The sequence below is a fragment of the Oncorhynchus kisutch genome, linkage group LG8, assembly GCF_002021735.2.
Source record: "Oncorhynchus kisutch isolate 150728-3 linkage group LG8, Okis_V2, whole genome shotgun sequence".
NCBI lineage: Eukaryota > Metazoa > Chordata > Actinopteri > Salmoniformes > Salmonidae > Oncorhynchus > Oncorhynchus kisutch.
In genome coordinates this window covers 13,183,249-13,197,633 of record NC_034181.2, presented here as the reverse complement: position 1 = coordinate 13,197,633, position 14,385 = coordinate 13,183,249, and positions in this window count along the sequence as shown.

Sequence of the window (14,385 nt, the reverse complement as noted above, 5' to 3'; positions counted from 1 at the left end):
TTATATGAATTTTTTTGCTCTTCTTTATCAAAGCTGACAACCATTTTGGACCTGACTGTAAATGGAAGGCAGGTTCTCCAGCTCCTTTGTTCAAGACGTTATGCAGCTGAATGCAATGGTGTCTCTGCCATAGACTGTCACTGAATTGTTACTCACCATCTTGTTTCTCCATGACATCATGTCCTCAGCACACCATAGACCTGCTGACTGATTCAGACATTGTCCAACTAACGTTAAGGGAGAAGGAACAGTTTACTGCCCGCATGACTCAATTTCCTGCCTAGCAACAAAGAGGTAATGGTTAGAGAGATGGAGGAGATTCCACCCCAAATTGGGGTATATATACTACCACTTGTGGAACCACATCTTTGTCTTATGCAGCTGTATGACCTAACGGATGAATAAACTTGGTTTAAGCTTTACTAATCGTCTGTGAGTTTTACTAGGTTCATTTAGAACCTAACATGTTGATGTATTATTAATGCATTATTAATGCTTTGAATGAGAGTGTGAATCACAAATGTCACCCTATTCCCTATGTAGTGCACTACCTATGGAATAGGGTGTCATTTGGAACGTAGCCCAGGTCCGCACATTGACCATGAGCGTCAATCTCATGGATGTTTTTAGTGGCGCCGATCGACTGCTCTAACAGAAGCTGACCACAAGTTATTTTTATGTCATATCCTGTATTTGCACTGCGATACATATCTATGACAGATGTACAATGACATATCCCCATTTTCCGTCATGCAACAGACTGTAGATTCAGATTATACTGAGTCATGCTGCCTAATGATATTATAAGATGGCATCTTTCTGAAAGAGAGTTTTCGGAGTACATTGGCCCCCCATCTTAAAACATTTGCTATATTCTCAACATTTAATCAGCACCATTGTTCTCCATGAGTTGATAGATTTCATTCTAAAGCAAGAAGTGTCTTGCTTAGTTTTGGCCGGGTCAGAGGGGAGGACGCAGAGACACAGACGTGTGTCCTCGTATAGGACATTGATTCATTGCACACGAAGTCATTGATTGTACGGTGTATAGTAAAATGCTGAATGTCTGATGTCTGCCCTCTCCAGTCCAAGTTTGTGCTGTCTGTTCCCTCAGCATCCTCTCTTTCTCTCGCCGTGCCCTCCTTCCCTACCTCCATCTATCCCTCCCTGCCAGGTGCGTGGCCTGGCGGGGCATATGGTACCATGGCCTTGCCATCTGTGTCACCCCACCGCCCTTCCAGACTGATGATGGAGGGCATCGATTCTTGGCAGATCCTCCAAAGGCTGTGAACAATAAACTCCTTTTATCCTCTGCCTCTCTCTCTCTCTAATGTATTTCCTTTACAGAGGTGGCACCACAGGTTCAAAAGTGGTGTGGCAACATTTGTATGTGCTTTTTCTGGGGTCTGTATTTTTTCCTGATTTCATGACCTGGTCAGGTAAAACTCTGGGTCCTAAGCGTAAGCGATGACAAAACATTATTAATATAGATAGCTTCCTTTTTCATCTGTGCTATGACTATACGGCTGGGGGTTTTCTTGTCAGGTCATTTGAATTGGAAACACTCCTGGCCCATGATGGTGTGTATGTATGTATGTGTGTGTGTGTATATGTATGTGTGTGTATATATATATATATGTATATCTTTTTCATCTGTGCTATGACTATACGGCTGGGGGTTTTCTTGTCAGGTCATTTGAATTGGAAACACTCCTGGCCCATGATGGTGTGTATGTATGTATGTGTGTGTGTGTATATGTATGTGTGTGTATATATATATATATGTATATCTTTTTCATCTGTGCTATGACTATACGGCTGGGGGTTTTCTTGTCAGGTCATTTGAATTGGAAACACTCCTGGCCCATGATGGTATGTATGTATGTGTGTGTGTGTATATGTATGTGTGTGTATATATATATATATGTATATCTTTTTCATCTGTGCTATGACTATACGGCTGGGGGTTTTCTTGTCAGGTCATTTGAATTGGAAACACTCCTGGCCCATGATGGATCGAACCCTTTCAAACTACCACACACCTTGTTATTATTTATTCTGAATCTGATATGAAAAGAGCCAGAGACAACAACTTCAATGGACAACATTGGTCTGGGCTGAACGTTATGCAAAGAATGGTTACAATCTTTAAATTTAATTTAATTCTATACACAAGTAGTGGACTTTGAAAATGTTTCAAAGACTGACAGGTTTCAATATATTAAAGTATTAAAATGTTTTGTCATAAAACATATTTGTTCATCTGTTTACAGAGCTCTTTTGTAATTATTCATTCTGTAAGTTTTATGTAAGGCAGCGTTACATTGAACACTATACACAGCAGACTTCTTAACAAAAATGGTTTTATGTGTCATAAAACCAATTTTTTCAGTATCTGATTAGTGTTCTCCTGTATTTATTCATTATTTTAAGCCCCGTCTCTTTTCCCCCTCGTTTTACAGCTGCTTTTCTGAACAAAAGGCACATCTCAATAGATGTGGTTTGCTATTGCTCCTCTATTAATGAATTAGTAGGTTTTCTAACTCAAACATTTGTGAATAATCACAGGCAGTCGACATTAAAGAATTTGCCAACACTACTGGACCAACAAACTGTTTGTTAAGGAATATCAGTATCTGCTGCTAAGGAATATCAGTATCCCTTAGCAGCAGCAGATTGTTTCATCGGTTAGAAATTGGGGGAGGTACCATGTCAATTTGTTCAATAAGAAACACCTGCTTTCATTTCTACTGCAAAGTATTTTTAGACATTTTTCTATGACATGAACTAATGTGCATTCAGAAAGTATTCAGACCCCTTGATCTTTTCCACATTTTGTTACGTTAAAGACATATTCTAAAATGGATTAAACATTTTTTTTTCCTCATCAATATCCACACAATACCCCATAACGACAAAGGGAAAACAGGTTTTTAGAAATGTTGGCAATTAAAAAGTTAAAATAAATGTATTTACATAAGTGTTCAGATCCTTTGCTATGAGTCTCGAAATTGAGCTCAAGTCCACCCTGTTTCCATTGATCATGCTTGAGATGTTTCTACAACTTGATTGGAGATTGATTGGACATGATTTGGAAAGACACACCTGTCTATATAAGGTCACACAGTTGACAGTGCATGTCAGAGCAAAAACCAAGCAATGAAGTCGAAGGAAATGTCCGTAGAGCTCCCAGACAGGATTGTGTTGAGGTACAGATCTAGGGAAGGGTATCAATTTTTTTTGCAGCAAACTGGCCAAACGGAGCAATCGGAGAAGTGCCAAGGCACTTTCTCAGTTTGGCCAGCTCTAGGAAGGGTCTAGAGGGCTTTCTCCTATAGAGCTCCATTTTTATGGAATGGTCTGCCTACCCATGTGAGAGACGCAAACTCGGTCTCAACCTTTAAGTATTTTCTTCAGTGGGTCATATGATTGAGTGTAGTCTGGCCCAGGAGTGTGAAGGACAACGGAAAGGCTCTGGAGCAACAAACCGCCCTTGCTGTCTCTGCCTGGCCGGTTCCGCTCTTTCCACTGGGATTCTCTGCCTCTAACCCTATTACAGGGGCTGAGTCACTGGCTTTACTGGTGCTCTTTCATGCCATCCCTAGGAGGGGTGCGTCACTTGAGTGGGTTGAGTCACTGATGTGAATTTCCTGTCTGGGTTGGCTCCCCCCTTGGGTTGTGCCGTGGAAGAGATCTTTGTGGGCTATACTCGGCCTTGTCTCAGGATGGTAAGTTGATGGTTGAAGATATCCCTCTAGTGGTGTGGGGGCTGTGCTTTGGCAAAGTGGGTGGGGTTATATGCTTCCTGTTTGGCCCTATCCAGGGGTATCATCAGATGGGGCCACAGTGTCTCCTGACCCCTCCTGTCTCAGCCTCCAGTATTTATGCTGCAGTAGTTTATGTATCGGGGGGCTAGGGTCAGTTTGTTATATCTGGAGTACTTCTCCTGTCTTATCCGGTGTCCTGTGTGAATTTAAGTATGCTCTCTCTAATTCTTTCTTTCTCTCTTTCTTTCTCTCTCTCAGAGGACCTGAGCCGTAGGACCATGCCTCGGGACTACCTGGCATGATGACTCCTTGCTGTCCCCAGTCCACCTGGCCGTGCTGCTGCACCGGTTTCAACTGTTCTGCCTGCGGCTATGGAATCCTGACCTGTTCACCGGACGTACTACCTGTCCCAGACCTATTATTTGACCATGTTGGTCATTTATGAAAATTTGAACACCTTGGCCATGTTCTGTTATGATCTCCACCCGGCACAGCCAGAAGAGGACTGGCCACACCTCATAGCCTGGTTCCTCTCTAGGTTTCTTCCTAGGTTTTGGCCTTTCTAGGGAGGTTTTCCTGGCCAACGTGCTTCAACACCTGCATTGCTTGCTGTTTGGGGTTTTAGGCTGGGTTTCTGTACTGCACTTTGAGATATCAGCTGATGTACGAAGGTCTATATAAATACATTTGATTTGATTTGATTTGGAGGTTCCAAATTTAGGAATGATGGAGGACACTGTGTTCTTGGGGACCTTCATTGCTGCAGAAATGTTTCGGTACACTGTTTCACTTTGTCTGACAGTGCTCCAGAGTTACTCTGTGGAGATTGAAGAACCTTCCAGAAGGACAACTATCTCTGCAGCACTCCACCAATCAGGCCTTCATGGTAGAGTGGCCACTCCTCAGTAAAAGGCCCATGACAGACCTCTTGGAGTTTGCCAAAAGGCACCTAAAGGACTCTCAGAACCTGAGAAACAAGATTCTCTGGTCTGATGAAACCAAGATTGAACTCTTTGGCCTGAATGCCAGGAGTCCCATCTGGAGGAAACCTGGCCCCAGGTTTGACGTTTTTCAGCGGCAGGGACTGGGAGACTAGTCAAGATCTACAGAAAGATGAACGGAGCAAAGTACAGAGAGACTTTGATGAAAACCTGCTCCAGAGCGTTCAGGACCTCAGCTTGGGCGAAGGTTCACCTTCCAACAGGACGACGACTCTAAGTACACAGCCAAGACATCGCAGGAGTGTCCTAGAGTGGCCCCGCCAGAGCTCTGATTTGAACCTGATCGAACATCACTGGAGGGACCTGAAAATATCTGGGCAGCAACACTCACCATCCAACCTGACAGAGCTTAAGAGGATCTGCAGAGAAGAATGGGAGATACTCCCCAAATACAAGTGTGCCAAGCTTGTAGCATCATACCAAAGAAGACTCGAGGCTGTAATCGCTGCCAAACGTGCTTCAACAAAGTATTGAATAAAGAGTCTGAGTACTTGTCATATTTCAGTATTGTCATTATGGGGTATTGTGTGTAGATTGATGAAGGAAAAAAAATATTTAATCCATTATAGAATAAGGCTGTAATGTAACAAAATGTGGAAAAAGTCAAGGGGTCTGAATACCTTCCGAATTCAGTGCTGCTGCTTTGAAAGTCTTTGAAAAGTACTTGGGCAAATGATGTATCGCTATTCGTTTTCCGGTGGCTCTGGTCCTTTCATGTTGTAAAGAACACTGGATCTATTATCCATGAGGCACGGCCAGGCAGATGCCTCCTTCACCGAACGCCTGCTACATGTCTTCAGAACCGGGCGCTGAACACACCATGGTCGTGTTTCAATAGAACAGGAATGCATATCAAGCCGAATAAGACAAGTTTTACTTCCTGAGTCATTCTCTAATATATGTCTCAGATGGTCCATTCAAATGCTTCACCTTTAAGTCTGTGGATTGCTCTGGGACCTCAGTGGAAATTAGTTTTGGAAGACTGCGTACTGAGGTACTGATAAGCTTTTACCAATTCCATGCCACAACTCTAAAGCACTCGCCTACAGCCTCTTAACCAGAATTAACCAGAATCTTAACCTCAAATGACTGGACAGTAACCCCCCCCCAGTCCTCTCTAGCCCGCTGGCACTGTCTCTACCACATCTGCTTCATACCACACTCTCTCTCTCTTTCTCCTTCGCTCTCGCTCTCTCGAACTCTCTCTCTTGGTTACCAACCTTTCATCTCTCTTGCTCTCTTTGTTTGTGTATATACTGTATGGTCTGGCGCTGAGGTTCTTTTTCTTCTTTTCATGTTAGCCCGCTAATCGACATTCTCATTCAACAGAATGTGTGTTACCCAATCCATCAGGCCGCTAGCTAGGTAGGTAGTCCATTCACTCTGTCAAAGGAGCTTCTGCTGCTTGACAAATCGTTAACATCCTTACTTTAATTTGTAGTGTTTACAAATTGGAATTGGAACCTGCGTAAATGTATGACCAGGTCCCAAATATTTACAGAACATGGGCAAATGTAGTGCAGCATAAAGGTCAAAGGGTGAGATTTGGGACTCATCCTATAACTCATCAAGAGCTATCATAATCTTTAAATGAGCGGTATGCATTTCCCATCACATTGTGCTTCTCTCCATCCTTGTCTGATTAAAATCTAATCATCCCTCCGGCGGTGCATTGTGGACACTCTATTGTTATCGCTCATGTTGATTTCCTTCTTCCTCCACAATAACCTAATCATGTTTTCATTTTGGTCCGTTTTGCTTGGCTGGCTTTAGCTTTAATGGCGCCCAGTCCCTACCTGCCTCCATGGGTTCTGTATAATATATTTAATAGGGTTACCTGTGCCTCACCATCTCCATCAGGATTATTCTTGAGAGAGGTCCCAAATGCTGTCTAGAAGACTACAGCTGTGCCGTTTAGCTCCTCAGGTAGTGTCAGACTCAGGAAGCAACATCTCCACAGCTGAGTTTCTGATTAATCTCTGTGTTTAAAAGAGCCGTTACACCCCACTGGCTCATGCGCCCTCCATATTGACCTTGTATTTTATTATATGCCACACTCTTTCTCCAAGCATGGAACAGGTGAGCAATTGGGTAGATACCAGTGTATCAATCACAGGGGATAATAACGTAACATGTTCATTTATCAGTACGTACTATTTTTGTGGTTTTATGTGTTTATGAATAGTGTTACAGTAAAAAGGCTTTAATGGTGTTGTGCTATAGTGCTCAGAAATCAGTGATGTTTATTTTAACTTATTACATTTGAAACTTGACCTCTGTATCATCCTAGAAAACAAACAAAAGGGTATCATTTCTCACAGCTGCTTGTGTTTCTACTGCATTTTCTTCCCCTAAAGCAGTGGTATTCAGGGGGACCCCCCCCCCAAAAAAAGCCTTTGAATACCACTGCCCTAAAGAAACTGCCTGGGTAACAGGCATGTACATACGAACATCATAACACATCCATAAGAAGTGCATAAGCATTTCATAGTGATGCTACAGCATTTCACGAAAACAACTGCATCAGCTCTGACAGTGCGACACAAACCTTGAATTGACAATGGCTGCTATTGTTTCAGGGTTCCAGCCAGGAGACTGTAAAGATATTGATTTCTTCCCTGTATCCCGTCCATCCAGTAATATACTGCTATACAGTGCAGGGGAAGTTTGCAGAGTGACGTTCCTCTGAGACGTCAGTTGTGTATAACAGCTACCTTCATCGCATGACTTACAGTCCAGTGACCCAGAAGTCAGACATCTACATGAATCAAAGGCGCTGACATGATTGTGTGAAAGTCAGAGCTATATAATCCATTAGGCTTAACCGCTTATAACAGTATATTCATGAAAATGCTTGCAGTTCTTCAGATGTTGATAAAAAAAAACTATTCTCTTTCATCTTGGTGTTATTGTTTCCCCCTGGTAAATGTGGCTGTGCAAACTAGGAGAAAGTTCCTGCACCTTGTAGACGAAACCGCTTTGAAGACCGTGTGCCAAGGACCCGTGAGTTCATTTGAACTCTCTTGGTCCAACCCCACTGGCCATGTTAATTACGTGGGAAAATATAAGCTCACATATTACTCCTGCTTAAATATTACATCATAATCTTATTTATATTCTCACCTTGTTTTTCCTAAGTAAAAACGCCAGACCATGAACATTTAATGAATTTTGAATAGAGGTCCAGCCATATGAAAGCTGGCAACCGAGGAGGCCACTGACCGAGCAGGGACTATCCTAGAGTGCCTTCACTGTGTATTCAACCCTGGAAACAGACAAACTGCCTCAAATGCCAGGTTCACCTTAGGGGCAATGTCTGGAAGGCATCACTCAGCTTTATCCAAAGGTGTCTATCCCTCTTCTCTCTCTGTCTGGATTCGCTTTTTCCATTTGCTGCCTCCATTCTCCCCTGGCCTGTAGCAGTCTTAAGACTATATAAAACGGAGACTTCCTGCAAAAAGCAGCATAAACGTCCATGGTGGGAGGTGAGGCGAGTTCAGTGCACATTTCCCCTAAGAATAATGGCATTTTGATTTGGTTGTCCTTCCCCTGGCACTGTTAAAAAGAAAACTTTTATTACAGAGAAACACACCAGGCTATCTCTGGGGCTTGGCTATCGCCTCCAGTCACCTTTAGTATTGTGGGTATTTACACCATATTTACTCTCATTCTGTCCCCAGTTAGTGTTGGAGTGTTCCTAGATGTGCCTCCCACTCCCTATCAGGAGTCACCAGGGTTTGTTTATAGCTAATAATGCACTTCATTTGAAAGGACAATCTGGGATTCGACAAACAATAAAGCGGTCACCCCGCTATTTATTTTGCTAAACAGCGGAATGGCCTTTTAATGCAGCTGATAATCATCCTCTCTAACTGAAACACTAGGTTTGGTAACAGTGTAAGATTGTGAGAGAGCCCATCATGCCATGCTATATTTGCCTAAGGATACCCGTCTCTAACAGTCACTGATCTAGATTGTGAGGCTAACAGTATATAAATAACTGACTCAGACAAACTGCAGTATTGTATCTGCTGCTCCACTGCGTCTGTAACACAATCACTGGCTTTGACTCTTTATCAGACTGAAGGAAGCCGATAGGATCATTGCACCAGAACTGTATGAGTGTCCCTGCCCATATGTAAAAAATACTATAGTAATACTATAGTATACCATGGTATAAATACTATGTTATTCACTGTAGTGTTTTTGCGGACTGTAGCATCACTATAGTGAATGTGGTAGCATTTACAGTTAACTATGGTATACATACTATAGTTACTGTAGTAGAATAAAACTGTAGTATATACTACAGTAATTAGCTGTCTTAATTGACAACAAAATCAACATTTTGCAAGGGCAATCTCAGTCTCTGGACCCTATTGAAAACCTAAGGTTTGAAAGTCTCCTTCCAGACTCACATTAAGCATCTCCAATCCAAAGTTAAAACAAAGCCTCCTTCACTCATGCTGCCAACTTACCCTCGTAAAACTGACTATCCTACCGGTCCTTGACTTTGGCGATGTCATTTACAAATTTGCCTCCAACACTCTCCAACACTCTACTAAGCAAGTTGGATGCAGTCTATCACAGTGCCACCACTGCAACCTGTATGCTCTCGTTGGCTGGTCCTCGCTACATATTCGTCGCCAAAACCACTGGCTCTAGGTCATCTATAAGTCTTTGCTTGGTATAGCTCCACCTTATCTCAGCTCACTGGTAACCATAGCAACACCCACCCATAGCACACGCTCCAGCAAGTATATTTCACTGGTCATCTTCAAAACCAACACTTCCTTTGGCCGCCTTCCCTTCCAGTTCTCTGCTGCCAACGACTGGAACGAATTGCAAAAATCACTGAAGTTGGAGACTTATATCTCCCTCACTAAATGTAAGCATCAGCTGTCAGAGCAGCTTACAGATCGCTGCAGCTGTACACAGCCCATCTGTAAATAGCCCATCCAACCAACTACCTACCTCATCCCCATATTTGTTTTTGTTTTTCTGCTCTTTTGCACACCAGTATTTCTACCAGTGTAAATTGCTAAATTGTAGTTACTTCACCACTATTGGCAAATGTATTGTCTTACCTCCTTACTTCGTTTGCACACACTGTATACAGATCTTTCTATTGTGTTATTGACTGTATGTTTCTTTATCCCATGTGTAATTCTGTGTTGTTGTTTTTGCCACACTGCTTTGCTTTATCTTTGCCAGGTCGCAGTTGTAAATGAGAAGTTGCTCTCAACTGGCCTTCCTGGTTAATTAAAGGTGAAATAAAAAATTAAAAATTAAAAGAGCAGTCCAAGGACATCAAGAATGTAGAAAGATTATGTATGGAGGAATGGTCTAAAATCCCTCCCAATCTCCACTCTCATCAAATATTTTTGAAAAAGGCTTGCAAGAGGAGGATCCCGAAGTATTGAAAACAGGGGTGCCAATAATTTAGACACATATCTTTTTTTCAGTTTTTTAAAATGTATTTATTAATTAAAAACATTTATTTTTCTGAGAAAATGTATAAGTATAAAATAATATAATTGTTTTGCATACAATATATCTCAGTATTTGTATTATTTGTATAATGTATTTCTACAAGGATGTTAATCATTTTGGACTGTAGATGTGAAAGGAAAAGGTTGTCGATGCTAAAATATGCTCCGGTTTATGCTAACTGAAAGTCGGGAAGAATTTAAAGAGACTTAGAAGAAGGGAATCGGCTGGCTACTCCCAGACTCAAAAGCAGCCAGTCATTAATGCAGGATGATGTTTATTGTCATGAATCTTGCCCTGGAGGCAGAACGGAGAGATTTCCCGCAAGAAGGCTGCAGTCAAAATTGGCTATATTGGAAAAAACATCATTAAATTCTTTTTTTGCTTTTTGGCCTTCATTTTAGGTTAGGTTATAATTGTGGTTAAGGTTAGTGTTAAGATTATGGTTAGACTTAAATTTCATGACTTTGTGGCAGTGCAAGCTAGTGACCACTCTGTAGTGGTGCCTCCAGAACAAGATTTACAGCTATAAATGCTAACCTGTATCATTAACAGGAGACAGAGGACCTAAAGCCTGGGATGATCCCTATACAACACACAGCTCCTATAAACTAGCATACATCTCTCTCTTTATAGCTAACTGTCTTTATAGAACAGGGCAGGGCACCTCCGGTACCCTTTCTCATGCCCTTTACAGAAACCTGTTCAGCAAACAGTTTCACGGACCACTGCTCATCAATATTCCAGCGAGGTGAGCGATGTGATTTCACCGTTGATTACCTCTGCTGTTCTCCGTGATTGGTTTAATGTTGAATAAATACAGTGAACTGCTGAACAGAATTAGAAGTATGTACACCCACCCTCCCGTTCTGTGGAAAGATAAACAGATTAAACTACGTAGGTCGGGAGGAGAGGATAAGCCAAATGATGCTGTAATAATCCCAACAAACTGCTGAACAACTTTTACGGTCTTAAAAGGTCAAAGTGTTGATAAGTGAAACTTATCTCAACTATGAGTGTAAAGTTTGTTCCTGCCAGATGAGTTTGAGCAGGTATACTTGTATTCAAAATCTTGCTTTATTTATGGTTTTATATTTATCAAACCAATACTTGATCTGCATGCTTCAATAGTCCTTCCTCTTTCCGGGGACGGGAGGTGTATAACTTCTGTGAGCCATTTTATCAGACCAAGTCAGAGTGAAAGTGAAGCGACACACTTTCACAGCATTACATTTCTCCCAGGCCCTTCCTAGCTGGGCACTAAAAGGGTTTCAGTAGCAGTGATAGGGCAACCAAACTCCCTGTAGGGCTGCCGGCCTGGCATCACACACACCCAGACCAGACCAGACCAGAAAAGCCTATAGCTCCCAGTGCATAAAGCATCAGATTGCACACAGTTAGGCCTGATACAAACAACTTGTCATGAGGAGATATTTACACTCAGACAATATTCACACTCCATGAGGTCCTTGATGGAGTGGAGCCAAAAAAAGGGGGAGACCTGCTCACCTCATATATATAGAGAGAGAGGGGGAGAGGGAGAGAGGGAGATGGAGGGAGAAAGGGGGCGCTAGAGGGACAGGGAGACTCCTTCGTCCTTGCCGATGACAAGCATACCCATAACATGATGCAGCCACAACCATGCTTGAAGATATGAAGATATGTACTCAGTGATGTGTTGAGCTGGATTTGCCCAAAACGTAATGCTTTGTATTCAGGACATAAAGTTAACTTTGTTGCAACATTTTTAGCAGTTTCATAGGATGCATGTTTTGTAAAAAAAAATATTCTGTACAGGCTTCCTTTTTTTCACCCTGTCTTTAGGTTAATATTGTGGAGTAACTTCAATGTTGTTGATCCATCCTTAGTTTTCTCCTGTCACAGGTATTACATTCTGTAACTGTTTTAAAGTCGCCAATGGCCTCAGGGTGAAATCCCTGAGCGGTTTCTTTCCTCTCCGGCAAATGAGTTAGGAAGGACGCCTGTATCTGTGTAGTGACTGGGTGTACTGATACACCATCCAAAGCCTAGTTAGGAAGTTAACCATGCTCAAAGGGATATTCAATGGTCTTTGTGGTTGAATCTGTTTATGAAATTCACTGTTCGATTAAGGGACCATACAGATAATTGTACGTGTGGGGTACAGAGATGAAGTAGTCATTCTAAACTTATGTTAAATACTTACTACTGTGAGTGACTCCAAGCAACTTATTGTGACTTGTAAAGCACATTTTTACTCCTGAACTTGTTTAGAATTGCCACAACAAAGGGGTAGAATACTTATTACCGTAACTCAAGACATTTTAGCTTTTCGTTTTTAATGAATTTGTAAACATTTCTAACAACATACTTCCACTTTGACATTATGGAGTATTGTGTGGAGACAAGTGGCACAAAATCTAAAATCTAAAAAAATATATTTAATCAATTTAAATTCAGGCTGTAACACAAAAACAAAAAATGATAAGTCAAGGTGTTTGAATACTTTCTGGAAGCACTGTATGTTTGGCAGGTAGCCTAACTGTTAAGAGTGTTGGGCCAGTAACAGAAAGCTGGCTGCTTTGAATCCCAGAGACAACTAGGTGCAAAATCTGTTGATGTGCCCTTGAGCGAGGCACTTAACCCTAATTGCTCATGTAAATTGCTCTGGATAAGAGGGTCTGCTAAATGATTTAAATGGATAGACAGAGATCAGTGAAGGGATGCAGCTGAGAAGGGGATTAGATTAGGGACCTATATGGGCTGAACCCTACCATTAGAGGGAAGACCTCTGAAGTTGCTGTGTTGCAGACATCAGGTTTACCACTATGTCTGTCACATACTTTTACATCACTGCAATTCCACCTCTTGTAGTTAAGAAGAAAGTTTCAGTCAAAACATATTTTCACAGTGAAATTGTCCCCATAAACAAACAATTGAACAATATGCACCAGAACTGTCGAGCCCATCTCACACAAATGCATAATGCATCGCACAACACATCTTCTGGATCCGACAGTCTAGCTAGTTCTGTTGAACCATCAGATAAAAATAAACATCTTGACATTGATTCACGCCTAACCATCTAATTTATAAGTTTACTTTTTAAAAGCAAAGAATCCTCTTATGCAAAGTGATGTTAATAATGAAGTGATTCCTCTCTCCTGTCAACTATACAATACTGACACTTTCCCAACTCAAAGTACTACTATTCAAACCTTAAAAACTCTAATCTTGTAATTCATTTCAGTAATGTTTGCTGTTAAATTCTCATTAGCGACCCCTCCGACATCAGTGTGTGTGTGTGTGTGTGTGTGTGTGTGTGTGTGTGTGTGTGTGTGTGTGTGTGTGTGTGTGTGTGTGTGTGTGTGTGTGTGTGTGGGTGTGTGTGTGTGTGTGTGTGTGTGTGTGTGTGTGTGTGTGTGTGTGTGTGTGTGTGTGTGTGTGTGAGTGTGTGCGTGTGCGTGTGCGTGTGCGTGTGCGTGTGTGTCAGGAGTGAGAGTCGATGCTGACAAGGGGCAGAGGACTGCTTAGGGACTGACCAGCTGACCATCCATCCTGTTGCTGTAAATCAGGCCTGTCACTTTCTACAGCCAAACCCTTATGTAGAGTCTCATTAGTCTAACCACACAAGACATCTCTTTCACACACACACATGGGCGGGCAGTAAAGAACACAATTGTGTGTATTGGGTCCCGGGGGGACAGTCCAGGAATTGGTAGGGTGGGGGTCGTCTCTTCTCTCTTCGCTTCATCTCTTCTATGGCCTGAGTCTGGCCACAATACTTCGTCCACATCACAAGATACGTTTTCTCTTGCCAAACATCGAGGGAAGTATCTCCTAGCATGGCGTATCCAACCTTGGACAGAGGCAACCTCTATGTCCCCAAATAGACCATTTTTATAATTGCAGTCTCTTGTACATCTGTAAACAAGCGTCCTCGTCCTCCATGATGTCTTTGCCTTTCCACTCTGTACAGAATTCAAACACAGTATGTGTTCAGCATAGGATCTGTAAACAATGTACAAAAAAATGTAGTACAGCATGATAACCAACCTCATTCATTCAATGTAGTGCAGTAAATGGATGGCTTAGAGTTACAAATGTTTATGCAATACTATGCAGTCGTACGTATTTTACAGTACATT